The sequence below is a fragment of the Ictidomys tridecemlineatus genome, chromosome 5 (genome assembly GCF_052094955.1).
Source record: "Ictidomys tridecemlineatus isolate mIctTri1 chromosome 5, mIctTri1.hap1, whole genome shotgun sequence".
Classification (NCBI taxonomy): Eukaryota; Metazoa; Chordata; class Mammalia; order Rodentia; family Sciuridae; genus Ictidomys; species Ictidomys tridecemlineatus.
The window spans coordinates 124,972,682-124,987,509 of NC_135481.1; positions in this window are offsets into that span (position 1 = coordinate 124,972,682).

The following is a 14,828-nucleotide window of genomic DNA, read 5'->3' on the forward strand; positions in this document are numbered from 1 at the left end:
CCATGTTGTATGCTATCATGCCCAGGTGGGTCCCCTGTCACCGTCCCATGACTCCTTCCCATTCCCAGTCCACTCTCTGACTTCCTGTGATAGATCAGGTCATCATATACGTGCCATCCTGAAACCCAAATAGTGGGAGAAACTCTCACCCCGGGGACCTTGGCAATGGTAAGAACAGGGTTGTTCAGGTAAAACAGTTGTTAGAGGTCACTGAGGCTGCCACACCTCCAGCCATCAGAGCACAGCATGGCAGCAAGGAATTCTTTATACCAAGTGCCCATGGACTGCGCTGAGGAACACTGACAGAAAGCCTTAAACCTTGTTAAACCCACAGAAATGTGTGTGTTCACAGTGAACTTTGGTGGGTGTGAGCTTCTCTCTCAGGATGAGGCTCTGTGACACCCACACCCACACCTAGGCCCAAAGGCAGAGGTGCCCACCCCTCATGCAGCTGTGTGTGGCCTGTGGACAGGGGTGACCTGAGCAAGGTGCTGAAGGATAAGGGGCTCCCTTGGCAAAGACCCAGGAGCCAGGGTGGTCAGCTCAGCATGGACTGTGGAAACTGCAGGTCAGCTCTGCCACTGGCCCCTGGACCCTGAAGGCATGCTGTGCTCAGGTCAACTCTGACCCCATCTTGCTGAGAGGTGACCCTGAGCCTGAGAAGCCCCAGGACACCTGGTTACTGGGGGAGGCAGCTTGGTTCCTGCCTGTGTTTCCAGCCACTGTGGCTGGACTGCAGGTCACAGACAGGGATGCCCTGGAGTCTGTCCCTGCTCAGGTCAACGACCACCCTGTCCTGAGAGTGCATCTTCAGTCTGGGTGAAGATGAGCAGTGGCCATTTTTATATCCCCAGGCGTTCTAAGTTAATCCAGATTAATCCCTGAAAATGAAAACATTTGTGTATTTTCAATATATGTTTTTAGAGCTATGGTAATGATTTTGTATTGTACATTTGTAAGTTGCCAAGTTAGAGTGTTGTGTTTTATAACCACTTGTGCTCCTTATATTTCTGTCAATAAAACTTCCAAAAACTTTCTTATTTTTTTTTAGTTTGAGTCCATCCCATTTATTTATTATATTATTTTATTATTTTTATTTTTTTATTGGTTGTTCACAACATTACAAAGATCTTGACATCATATTACATACATTAGATTGAAGTGGGTTATGAACTCCCAATTTTACCCCAAATGCAGATTGCAGAATCATGTCAGTTACACATCCACAATTTTACATAATGCCCTATTAGTAATTGTTGTATTTTATTTGTGAGTATAATTTTGCAAAATGTGTGGTTCATTTTGATATATTCATGGATAAATTAGCAAATTTCATTGCAGAGATGTTGTGTCATCCCTATAATTCCTACCTGGTATCATATCTTTGAATTATTATCTATTTTTCTTCATATTAAACACAAAAACAATGATGTTCATTTGTTGTATGCCTCTGAGAAATATTATAATAATAATTTAGCATTATACATTTTTGTACTTTAGTGAACAATAATAGATATTGCATCTAAATATAGACAGAATTGTCCCAATGTCTGTTTCACCCTGTGGTCTAGACTGTCTCCTATGCCTCAGTGAAACCCCAGGTCTTATACTTGGAGCCTTAATCAGCTCCTTCCTGAGGCCCAGAGGGAGGTGGGGTCACTTCCCTTTAATATAAAGCCCCTCCCTTATACAGACTCTGTCTCTGATTGCTTAAGCCCACTTTTCTTATTATGTCATTTGTATAGAGTTAAGAAGATAACATTTAGGGATTTATAGTTGAATATGTTTTGAAAAACCTGAATATGAATTGATGTGTTGTATTTTGTTGTGTTTCTCATGTGACAATGTTTGATGATCAACATCACTAAGAATGTCAGCATCTCTCCATCAGACAACAGCTGGCCATTCTAGGTATATTTTCATACTTACCTGAAACCTAGCTCTAGTGAGGCAGAGGACAGCACCCTGACACAGGGGTGCCAGGTGCCATGATGGGTCCCAGGCTGTGCACACCCAGCTGTCCATCACCTGTCCCTCCTAGGGGTGGGGAACCCACCAGCTGCTCTGCCCCAGTCACTGTGAAGCACAGCCTGGCTGTGGGCCACAGGTGCCCTGTGAGCTGCAGAGCCCCAGGACAAGGCCCTCTCTGCACGTGGCCCTCACCACCCACCCTCACCCTCGCCCTCTCTGCACCTTCCCATCTCCTGGGGCCACTGTCCTCTCTCTTTCCAGGACCTGATGCAGTAGCTTCCCCACATGAGGGATGGTGTGGTGATGGTCTCCCTCTGCCTGACCCATTTCAGTAGGTCCATGTGCTCCAGGGCCATGCCCAGGGCCAGGAGGGACAGGATGCCATTCTTGTTGGCTGAATGACATTCCTCCTCTGTGGATAGTATATGTTCCCCTTATTAATTAAGGGACAACATGGTGACAGGAAAAGTGCTTTAACACTCATGGAGTCAAGGAGTTAAGGACCAGGCCTCTTGGACTCCACATCCCATCTCCTGTGAACCCTGGGTAAAGGTCCATCCCTCTCCCACCTTCCAAACCCTCAGGCTTTTCCAACCCATGTCTCTGCTGCCTCAGGCCAGGCTACACATGGTGGACTCTCCTGCCCACTGCTCTCCAAGCTGGTCCTGCAGCTAGTAGACATACAGTGCAGGGGTCTTAGGAGGACTTGCTCCCTGGGTTCTCTAGTCATGGCATTAGGAAAACTCTGTGTAGGGGTCACATCTGGGACAAAGCTCTGCCTGAGCAAACTTCTATCCAGGACATTCTATGAAATGCAGGTGGAGAAAGACCCATGTCTATACTCTGGCGCCCTGTAGGCCTGCAGAGTTGTCCCATGGTGCTGCCAGGTTTTCTGCTCTGTGACTGTTCTATCACACACATCAGAGTTAGCACAGACCAACCCTTTACCCTGTCCCAAGACTGCATCCTCCTCCTTCGATGCTCACTATGACTTCCTCATGTGCCAGCACCAGTGTGGCTGAGTCCAGTCTGTGCTGCTCTGAGTAGATCCTGAGGCTGAGGGTTCACAAGGAGAGAGTTATTCTGTGATAGTAGGAGCAAATGTGACTCCATTTTGTTTTATGACTTCATCCTGTAAAACAACCATGCCAAGTAGAATGGTCATGACTGGAGTAAAATGTTCTTTTCCTTTTGCTATAGAAACCTGTAAGAACACAGAACTACCTAATGGGGTATTGTTTCTGTAACTAGGGAAACGGGGCTCTGTTTCTGTAACTGGGGTGACTGGGCTGACTGTGATTGGTTAGGCTTTTCTCTGCTTGACTGCACTGTCCCACTTCTGTAACCTGGCTTGCTTGCATTGGCTAGACCCCCTGAACATCACTTTTGTGGTTTTCAGGCTTATAAGGAGTGCCCTTGCAATTGTTCGGGGCTGATCAGGGGAACAGCTTTATGTTCTGGTCAGCTGCCACCTGTGTGCTTTAATAAAGGCTTGATTCGATTATACATGAGTGGTCTGGGAGTCAGTTTATGCAACCCTGGGACAAAGCTTTAACTATAACATTTGGGGGCTCACCCAGGATCCATTTCTTCCCTACCCTCACACCAAATCTGCCTCCAATGATGGGCCTTTGGACCTCAGCCCTGGAGTAGAGGGGAGCTCCTGAGAGATGTTCCCCAGCCTCACTCCCAGGGCAACTCCAATCGGTCCTAGGATGCTCTGAAAAGCCTCCTGCCCACCTGTCAGTTCTGATGAGCTGACTCTTCTGGGGAAAATGTCAGATTGGATGCAGTCACTTACACCTTCCCCGGGACAGGACGAGACGTTGTCACTGTCTCCCTGGAGGTCTCCCTGTGTGACCTCATCTGTCTGTATCTGGGGTCCACTGGAGGCCTCCCTGGGAGACCTCATCTGTCTGGGGGCAGGAAGAGACGTGGACTCTGCCCCATTAGAGGTCTCCCTGTGTGACCTCAGCGATTGTTGCTTGTCCTGTGTCTGTTCTGCTGTTTGTCATTTCTCCAGTGTCTTCTTGCTGTTTGTCATTTGTCCCGTGTCTGTTCGCTGGCCGTTTGTCTTGTATTTGTCTGTCTGAGTGTTGTGCGTGGGCCCTTTTCTTGTTCTCATAACTGCTCTTCTTTCATCAGGACTCCTTCACTCCACAGACACCATGGGACAAGGAAGCGCTACAGAGATCTCTACCTGGACCCCTTTAACTTGTTTTCTTAACAATTTTCAGGACTTTGTTGGGTTTTTTGTTTGTTTGTTCCCTTTGTGTTCTGTATTAATTTCTACCTCAGTTTGTTTCTAGTGAAAAAAAAATGGTTAAAACGGTTTTAACTGTTCTCACTACAGCTTGCATTGTAAAGTGCTGCCAACAGGACTAAAAGAATTGTCAAAAGTAAAAGCTAAAGGTAAAAAGAAAAAGGCATTCTAGAGATTGCCTTCATTTAGGAACTGGGCCAGGTGGCCAACTGGGTAAATCATGTCAGTTCCTACAGAGGACAGATTAAAACTAAAGTGTTTTATAAAATTCTTATTCCTAAATTGTGTAACAAAAAGTATAATTTTGTCTAGAAATTTGGCTTTTGTCTCTCAGTATTTGCAAGCATGAATAACTCCCAACTATTAAAAAATAGTCTAAAGATTTTTCAATGTCAGGCTAAAAGTTGGTGGCCACTATCCAAGAAACCAGAAAAAAACAGTTTAAAATGGGACCCCAACCTGGGGACTCTCCCAAGGAGACCAATGAAGCTGCATCTTTGGGAAGTTTCTCCAAGAAAAAAAAATAGACCCCCTTCGTTTGTCTATGTTCCCTCAACTCTTTTCAGCTTTCATGAAGAGGACCACCTCAGGAAAAATGTCAGAAAACTCTTAAACTTCTTTCTATATTTGTTAAACTCATAATTCTGATCCAATATGCCTAGGTTAATATGTTTTTCTGATTATACTCTGCTTTATTCTAAGGCCAATTTACAAGGGTTAGCTCTCAATCTAATAGGTTTTAAAAAATAAGCTACAAGGCTTTTGTTCGTCTGTTTGCTTTGTGTGGGTGCACAGGTGTACTGTCTGTCTATGTGCATTGCCATGTCTACATATATTTGGTACAAAAAATATTCACATATTAGCTCATAAATTAAAATTTTAAAAAATGGATCAAAATACTTTTGGTTAATATGATTTAAAAAGTTCAATTCAAATTGGGAAAATAATTAAAAATACAAATGTCTTTAAAGTTACCAATGCACAGTTTTGTTTCTAGATGATTAAACAGCTGTTAAAATGTTAATGTCTATGAAATGTCTGATATTCATTGTCTCTAGGATTTTTATTCAATAGAAAAAAAGATCACTAACACTATTCAATGAACTTGTGTGATACCTTTTTTTTAAAACAAGATACATAAATTTCATCTAAATGTATATGAAATTAATCATAGATGTTTTTGTTAGAGACATCTAATGGGTACAAAGTTAAAATGCTGACTGTTACATATAATACCAAGTACTTTTAACTCCTTAAATTCCATAAGGTAAAATATTTAAACAATGTTGGCGTTTTCATAAATTGGTAAACTGAAAAGGAAGTTTAGAATTATTTTGTATTATTATACAAATAAGGTTACTATAAAATACAAAGTCCCAACAGCTATAATTCTACATACAAAGAATCAAGATGTTTCAACTGTATTTCAATTAAAGTACTGAAAGTAACAAATATTTCATCTTATTAAAATGGATTAATTTATCAAAATTCAAAAATTTATAAGGCTTATTTCTAGGTAGAAACAAAAAAGGGATCAGTGGATTAAAATTATTAAAAAGTTCTAAATATAAAAATATATTTAATAAAAAAAGTTTCCAGGTAAAAAGTCTTTATGTGATAAAGTATAATTATAATACATCTAAGTAAACAACAAAAGGGTCTACTTAAGTAATATAAAGGTCTATAAATAAAAGACAAATGTTAAAAGGTTTATATGTAACTAAGTTGGTTATTTATGTAACACAAATAGTTAAAACTATTCAAAGTTGTTTCCTAAGGACAAATAATAATGTACTGATATATTTATATGTGAAAATGACAAAAACTTCTAAAAATATTAGTTACATTGTGTCTGTTAAATTTTATCCCCTAGAACAAGTAATCTTGAAAAAATTAAGGTTTGTACATCTGTGGCTAACCAGCAACTGTTATTTTAAAGTATTGTCCTAAATTACAAAGTCTAGATTTTCCTTTAAAAGCTAGCCTTGGTTAATATAAAAACATCAATAAAAGTGTGGTACATTACTCTTCTTTAAGATTAAATGTGTTCATATCTTTCAGGTAAACAAGTCTTTAAGGTAAAAGCTTTAAAGGAACATTTTATCAAGCTGGTGTTCTCCAAACTAAAATTGTCTGTAATGGTAATTTAAACTTATAAAGATAATAGATTTTATTGGGGATTTATATTATATTATATTATATTATATTATTTATATTATTTGATATTTTGTAACCAATTCTTATGTTACCTTTTACACCTTTTACACTAAATATAAAAATTTAAAGGTATTTTAAAAAGTAATGAAAGCCTAACCTATTTAAAGGTTAATATTCTAAAACATTTTGCCACTTTTCCACATTAAAAAAATGTTAAGGGCTCTCAGACTTTCCTTGATTAATGTTTTAGATGTGTCATATTGTACTACTAACATTCATACAGAGTCAGAAAACAATATATATAAACTTTATAAAATGATACCTAAAAAAAGAGACAAAGATCAACTTTAGGACTAAAACACTTTACCTAAGATTGTGAAGAGCCCCGCCTTACCTGAGATAAGGCTCTGCCTCCCACCTTACAGCATGTCAAGATAACTTCAAGTAGGCCAGATTTCAGTTAATTTCAAGTTATATTCAAGAATTAACTTTATTGGAAAGATTACTGTGACCTCAAATAGAAAATATAATGTATAACTCAGCTAAGGTTCAAAATTATATATAAGCTAAATATGTTTTTACTATTGTTAATTTCACTGTGTATTTTCATTATATCTAAAATAAAAATGTGACCACTACACTCACAGCAACCAAGAGAAAGGAAAGTGCAAAAGAAAGAGAGAGAGAGAGAGAGAGAGAGAGAGAGAGAGAGAGAGAGAGAGAGAGAGAGAAGGAAAAAAAGTGAGAGAAAGAATGAGAGACAGGGCAAGTGAGAAAAAGGGGCGAGCAAGAGAGGAGGACCTGGGTCTGCAAGCTGCCTTATTGGCATACAATGATTGGATCATACAGTAATTGCTGAGGTGTCATCTTCTGCCTTCAGACAAATCTCCAGCATTACATAAACTAATAAATAAAATAAGGATACTGTATAATGTAAAAAGTAACTGTGAAGTTATAAACATTAAAGTTAAAGCCCAGCATTCTTACTTTAAAACTGGTAAAACTGACTTGCTGGATGTTTAAGGCCAAATTTAAATATTAAGGTTAGAATAAAGGGACCAAAGAAACCAATATTTGGCTCTTGCCCTCTGAGTCAGCCTGAACCCAGGACAGGGGGAAAAGCTTTGCAACTCTGGGCCACATAACCTCCTGATAAGGGAGATTAATGAGACCACTGGAGAAGACAAAGCCAATGAGTGTACATGCTGCAAAAGAGGAGGGTCATTGAAACAGGGAGACATGCCTGATGCTTCCAAGGGAAGCCACATGGTCAGCAAGATCTTGACCCATCCAAGTGCAGATGACACTAACAGAACTAAAATGCTTCTCACAGGTTCCCCAAGAGTGTCCTCCAAGGAAACTCAGCTGACTTTTACCAATAGATAGGAACAAGGTCAGTTTTACCAGTTTGGTCTTAGCAAAAACAGTTAAAACCAAAGCACAGCCATTCCTGGACATTTAAAAAAGAAACAACAGTTATTTTAATGTAACTTAAAATGTACACTAGTGTTAGCATCCCCAAAATAAGTAAAACTGGAGGCAACAAAAGAAAAATTCTTAGGCAAAAATTCCTGATAATTATCAATAAAAAACTGCCAGAAGTTTTTAGTCAGTTCAAGGCCTACAGATCTTCATAACTTCCTACATAGGTAGATGTAATCAATGCTTATTAATATAATTATCTAGCCCTAAGTAACAAAAGCATCTTTACAGAACACAGAGGTCATGCCAAAAAGGTATTTTTACAAAAATCAGATGACATTAACTAATTTAACTAAATGTAGTGTCTACATTCCTGATAATTCTGACAATGTTAAAGATTTATATTCCCTAAAAAATAGTGCCTTATTAGGCTTTTTTAGGCCTTGTATGGGGACATTTTCTCAGGTCTTCTGCCTCCTGGTAAACAATTATTAATTTCTGTCATTTTCATGATATTCATGGACAGGTTCCAGATGCTACAACTGCTATTTTGTATTAAGCTTAATTCAGCACTCATGTCTTTTTGTTTCTCTTATAGAAGTGCCCACCCCAGGTGAATTTACATCCTGTTCTTCCTGAGCCATATTTTACCATGGACTCCTTGACCCACTCAGTTTCTAAAAAGGGGCTCCAAACTGCTTGCCCACTGCACATCACCCCCTTTCAGCTGGAAGTAGCAAGAATGGTCATCTCCCATTTCCCTTACGGCAGTTGGAGGTCCCTAATATTACAGGAAAAATTATGGTCAATATAGATGTTCTCCAATATGTCTAGATAAAGAAGATGTACCTGGGAAACTACTCCCAAGATGACCCTGGGTGATCTCCCAGAAAGAGACACTTGCTTCCACAACCCAACTTTTTTTTTTTATTGGTTGTTCACAACATTACAAAGCTCTTGACATATCATATTTCATACATTAGATTGAAGTGGGTTATGAACTCCCAATTTTACCCCAAATGCAGATTGCAGAATCACGTCGGTTATACATCCACAATTTTACATAATGCCCAATTAGTAATTGTTGTATTCTGCTGCCTTTCCTATCCCGTACTATCCCCCCTCCCCTCCCCTCCCCTCCCTTCTTCTCTCTCTACCCCATCTACTGTAATTCATTACTTATAAGTGGGAAAACTCCCCGTTCGCCAAAAATTGTGCTTCCCAGGTCCCACTTTGAACTCCTTGACTAAATCTCCAAACTGTCAATAACTCTTCACTATGTAACCTACTATTTTGATGGAGTAACGGGAAAAGAAAAGCCAGTCTACGTTGATAAATCAGGCCCCACTGATTTATCAACATAGACTAGCTGCCCCCATTTTAGTTCCCCTCCTGGCTGGTTTGGGAAGTCCCTCAGCCATCAAATAAATATAGATTTAGAAAAACTAGAAAGGTCAATATTCAAACTAAAGGTTTCACTATACTCTCTGACAAAAATAGTCTTATAAAACAGATGAGGTCTAGATGGTCTTTTTCTGAAACAAGGAGGACTTTGTATGGCTCCAGGAGAAACGTGTTTCTATGCAAACCATTCTGGGATAATAAAGGACAGTTTGGTGCTTGTGAGAAACAAGTTAAAGGAAAGAGATGAAGCACTAGAAACTTCAGGCAATTGGATCCAAAACCTATTCTCATGGTCCCCTTGGTTGACTACCATCATTTCAGCCATAGTTGGGCCCCTAGTCCTTCTCCTGACTGGGATTACTGTAGGACCCTGCCTCTTAAAAACCCTCCTAAACCATATACACAAAAGAATGAAGATGAGGTCAGACGTATGGTCTTCCGAGCTCAGTATAGTCCCTTAGACACAGAAGGATGGAACAAAAACTGAGGCCTAATGATGAGCAAGATTGACATCAAACCTACTAAAACCAGTGGGGTTGTGATAGTAGAAGCAAATGTGACTCCATTTTGTTTTATGACTTTATCCTGTAAAACAACCATGCCAAGTAAAAGAGTCATGACTGGAGCAAGATGTTCTCTTCCTTTTGCTATAGAAACCTTCAAAAACAGAGAACTACCTAATGAGGCATTGTTTCTGTAACTAGGGTAATGGGGCTCTGTTTCTGTAAGTGAGGTGACTGGGCTAACTGTGATTGGTTAGGCTTCCCACCTCTTGACTGCACTGTCCCACTTCTGTAACCTGGCTTGCTTACATTGGCTAGACCCCCTGAACATCCCTTTTGTGATTTTCAGGCTTATAAGGAGTTCCCTTGCAGTTGTTCAGGGCTGATCAGGGGAACAGCTTTATGTTCTGGTCAGCAGCCAACGGTGTGCTTCAATAAAGGCTTGATTCGATTATATGTGAGTGGTCTAGAAGTCAGTTTATGAAATCCTGGGACAGAGCTTTAACTATAACAATACTGCAGCAGGTTCTGGAGACCAGGGTGCAAATCAGCCATGCGACCAGCACGCTAGCTTCATACTACAGGTTTGAAACATAGAAATTAACTAGTGAGTTCAAATTAAAGAGACAGACCCTCAATTTACCTCTTATGCCCAGCTGAGAGACAGCTCCTCCCAGCTCCTGTCTCCAGCCACCTGATGCGGTAGCCAGGTTTAAACAAGAGGACAGCAAGAGAGAGAGAGAAACACACCAGGGAGTGAGCTTTTATTGGGGAACAAGAAATTCAGGGGAAAATTCCATCCAATGAAGGTTGAGGGGGGCAGGATTCCAAGGTCAGTGTCAGTGATTGGTCTTCAGGTCAGTGGTCAGGCACACTCCCACACGGACAAGCCCTCGCACCTGGGGCAGGGTGGGGAAGGCTCTGACACAGTGTGTCTAAGCACCTCACACCCAGCCATGGAGGTAACTCAAATCACGTGCGAGAATGGCTTCCCACATATCCCCCCTTCCCCCCTTTTTTCTTTTAAAAATCAGGCGATGATTTACTCTCTCAAGTCTGTGCACTCTCGTTTTGAAGACTCGCCAATCTATAATTGCAGCACAAAAGAGAATTATCAGCAAAGAGAACAATTCAATAATGTACCAGGCCAAGTGTTTAAGAATATTTCCAGGGTTAAATCCATTTCACTCCTTCAATATTTGTTTAGCCAAAGAAGAAGGATCCGAAAATTCAGCTCTATTATTTTGAATATTTTGGATATGGTGATGAAGTTCCAAAAGATCCAAGCTATTATTATTATTTTGCCAAATACCTAACAAATGGTCCTTAACTTTCTCCCAATCCCAGAGAGAAGCATTGTACTTGGCAGCTGTAACACACACATATTTATAATTTGCATGGCATTTAAGCCTTTTCTTAAACTTTAAACTTGAAAGTTCATTACCTATGTCTATAACAGTCGCCTCTAAGGCATTTAACTTAGTCTCAATCCTTTCATCAATATTTATGGGACTGAACAGAGCCTTTGAAGTATTTGGGGCTAAATTATTAAGAAATTTTGCATGTTGAATATCTTGAGACAAGATTATAGAGGCAGTAACACTGGATGCAATGAAAGAAACCAGCGCTAAAATACCAACAATCATAATTCCAATAGTATGTCTAGGTCTCTCTAGCTGGGCATGAATTTGCTGCAAGACTTGAAAACCAGCATCAGTGTACCATGGCTCTGAAATATTAGCAGGCAATAAAACAAAAGAGGGCTGATGAAGTATCAGCACTCCTTTTCCTCTATTATACCTAGTAATACAATTGGTTAGGTTACATCTGTCACATGTAACAACATATCTGTCATCTATTCATTTAACTTTTACATTACCAATAATCAAAATGTAAGGAGATTGGACACAGGCTAATAAGCCATAGTAAGATCCCTCCTTACAGCTCATGCCAACAAATTTTGGTAAAGGCTTGTCTGTAAAACGTAAGAATTCTGAGGCAGCAATTAAGCGCCAAACATCTTTTTGAATACCACCCTCACTGTAAGTCAAAATATTACTAACAAATCCTGCAGGTGTCATAGCAGAATTTTTTTGTAATTGTCTCTTATCAATTTTTGGAGACCAGTCTAAAATATACCCACTATCTTTAGACACCTTATGTTATACAGGAAGGGTATTTACACAATCCATTCATCTAGGAAAGGTGCCAATCTCAATTGTAGAACTATTTGGAAAGTGGGGTATTCTTGGAGGTTTTGCAGAAATGACTGGTTTGTTATGGGAAAGTCCCATCTTAATCACTGATCTAGTATAATGTTTTAAGTCTCCATACATAGTATGATTAGTTAGTCTAGGTCTCCCAACTACTGTATTTTCTTCAAATGATACTCTCAGACATCCAGCATGTTTATTGTGGGACCAACACAAAGGTAATTGGGCACTGTAGCCAGAATAATTAAATCTAGTCACATGATTGGGAGTAATTGAGTATCTGTAAATCCTCCCATCATGAATGAGTCATTAGAAAACACTCGAATAGATTCTCCAGTCCACACAGCTGGGTGTACCAGGGTGGATTTGGGAAATACATCCAGTAAGTGTCTGCTTGGCTCCCCTGTACCTGACAGCCCAGCAGGGCAATCACCATAGCTACCATCATCACTGGGGTCTTGTTTCTTGCTAGGAGTCGAATTATTTGGGAAGCCTGTGTTATTAGCTTTTTCACGTCTTCCCAGGAAATCAGCTTTTCAGCTGGGTCAATCTGGTTTCTCTTCTTCCTTCTTTGATATCTCTTCCTTTTGAATGGGGGCTTCTCCAGGTCGATCTTCAGTCGCTTGAATCTCGGTTCTATCTCTTCCATGTCTGATTGCACATTCAGGCACCCAGATAGAATGGAAAGCACCTTGTGGAAAAATACAAGCATGACCTCTGCTCCACATAATCACTGGATCTGGGTTTTTCCATTGACCAGTCTGTAAGTCCTTCCACCAAAGTCTGCCTAAAGGGCCTGTTACTGTGGGAGACATACGTCTCTCAGCTGCAGTGTGACCTTCTGTGTCACAATTTAAAAAATTTAAAATGAACAAGGAATGGTTGAAGCTATTTTGGGGAGTCATAAACCTATTTCCCCTTTTAATTTTGTAATTGTAGTTTAATAGATAAATGAGCTCATTCCACAATGGCTTGACCTTGGAGGTTATAAGGAATTCCTGTTTTATGATTAAATTGAAACTCTTGGCAAAATTGTTGAAAAGAAGAGCTTACATAAGCTGGTGCATTACCTATTTTAATCTGTAAAGGGCACCCTAACACAGCAAAGGCTGCTAGGCAATGAGCAATTACATGCTGAGTATTTTCTTTTGTACATGCTGTGGCAAAAATAAATCTAGAATGTGTATCAACTATCACATGTACATAACATTGCTTACCGAACTGAGGAATATGAGTTATATCCACTTGCCATATTTGATTAATCCACTGGAATTTACCCCTGATGGCAGAGATGGAGAGTGAATAACACATTTATGGCAGTGACTTACAATTTGACGAGCTTGTTCTCTTGTAATATTAATTTTTTTACATAAACTGAAAGCATTTTTTTAGAACTTTAATATTTTTTTATTGATTGTTCAAAACATTACATAGCTCATGATATATCATCTTTCATACATTTGACTCAATTGGGTTTTGAACTCCCATTTTTACCCCAAATACAGATTGCAGAATCACATCTGTTACATACTCACATTTTTACATGATGGCTTATTAGTGACTGTTGTATTCTGCTACCTTTCCTATCCCCTACTACCCCCCCTCCTCTCCCCTCCCCTCCCATCTTCCCTCTCTACCTCCTCTGCTGTTGTTCAATTCTCTCCTTTTTTCCTCCTCCCCCTTGCCCCTTATAACCTCTTGTAATTTTGTGTATCATTGAAGGTCTCCTACAATTTCCATATGCTTTCCCTTCTCTCTCCCTTTCTCTCCCCCCATTCGTCTTTGTTTACTGTTAGTCTTTTCCTCATGCTCTTCCTTCCTGTTCTGTTCTCAGTTGCTCTCTTTACATCAAAGAAGACATTTGGCATTTGTTTTTTAGGGCTTGGCTAGCTTCACTTAGCATAATCTGCTCTAATGCCATCCATTTCCCTGCAAATTCTATGATTTTGTCATTTCTTAGTGCTGCATAGTACTCCATTGTGTATAGATACCACATGTTTTTTATCCATTCATCTATTTAAGGGCATCTAGGTTGGTTCCACAGTCTAGCTATTTTGAATTGTGCCACTGTAATCATTGATGTGGCCATATCCCTATAGTGCGCTTTTTTAAGGTCCTCAGGGAATAGTCTGAGAAGGGTGATAGCTGGGTCAAATGGTTGATCCATTCCCAGCTTTCCCAGGAATCTCCATACTGCTTTTCAAATTGGCCTCACCATTTTGCAGTCCCACCAGCAGTGTACAAGTGTACCTTTTTCCCCACATCCTCGCCAACACTTATTGTTGTTGGACTTCATAATGGCTGCCAATCTTACTGGAGTGAGATGGTATCTTAGGGTGGTTTTGATTTGCATTTCTCTGACTGCTAGCTATGGTGAGCATTTTTTCATGTACTTGTTGATTGATTGTATGTCCTCCTCTGAGAAGTGTCTCTCAGGTCCTTGGCCCATTTGTTGATTGGGTTGTTATCTTATTGTTTAATTTTTTTAGTTCTTTGTACATTCTGGATATTAGGGCTCTATCTGAGGTGTGGGGGGGTAAAAATTTGTTCCCGGGATGTAGGCTCTCTATTTACCTCTTTTATTGTTTCTCTTGCTGAGAAAAAACTTTTTAGTTTAAGTAAGTCCCATTTGTTTATTCTTGTAATTAACTCTTGGGCTATGGGCGTCCTATTAAGGAATTTGGAGCCCGACCCCACAATATGTAGATTGTAGCCAACTTTTTCTTCTATCAGACGCAGTGTCTGTGATTTGATATCTAGCTCCTTGATCCGTTTTGAGTTAACTTTTGTGGATGGCGAGAGAAAGGGATTCAATTTCATTTTGTTGAATATGGATTTCCAGTTTTCCCAGCACCATTTGTTGAAGATGCTATTCTTCCTCCATTGCATGTTTTT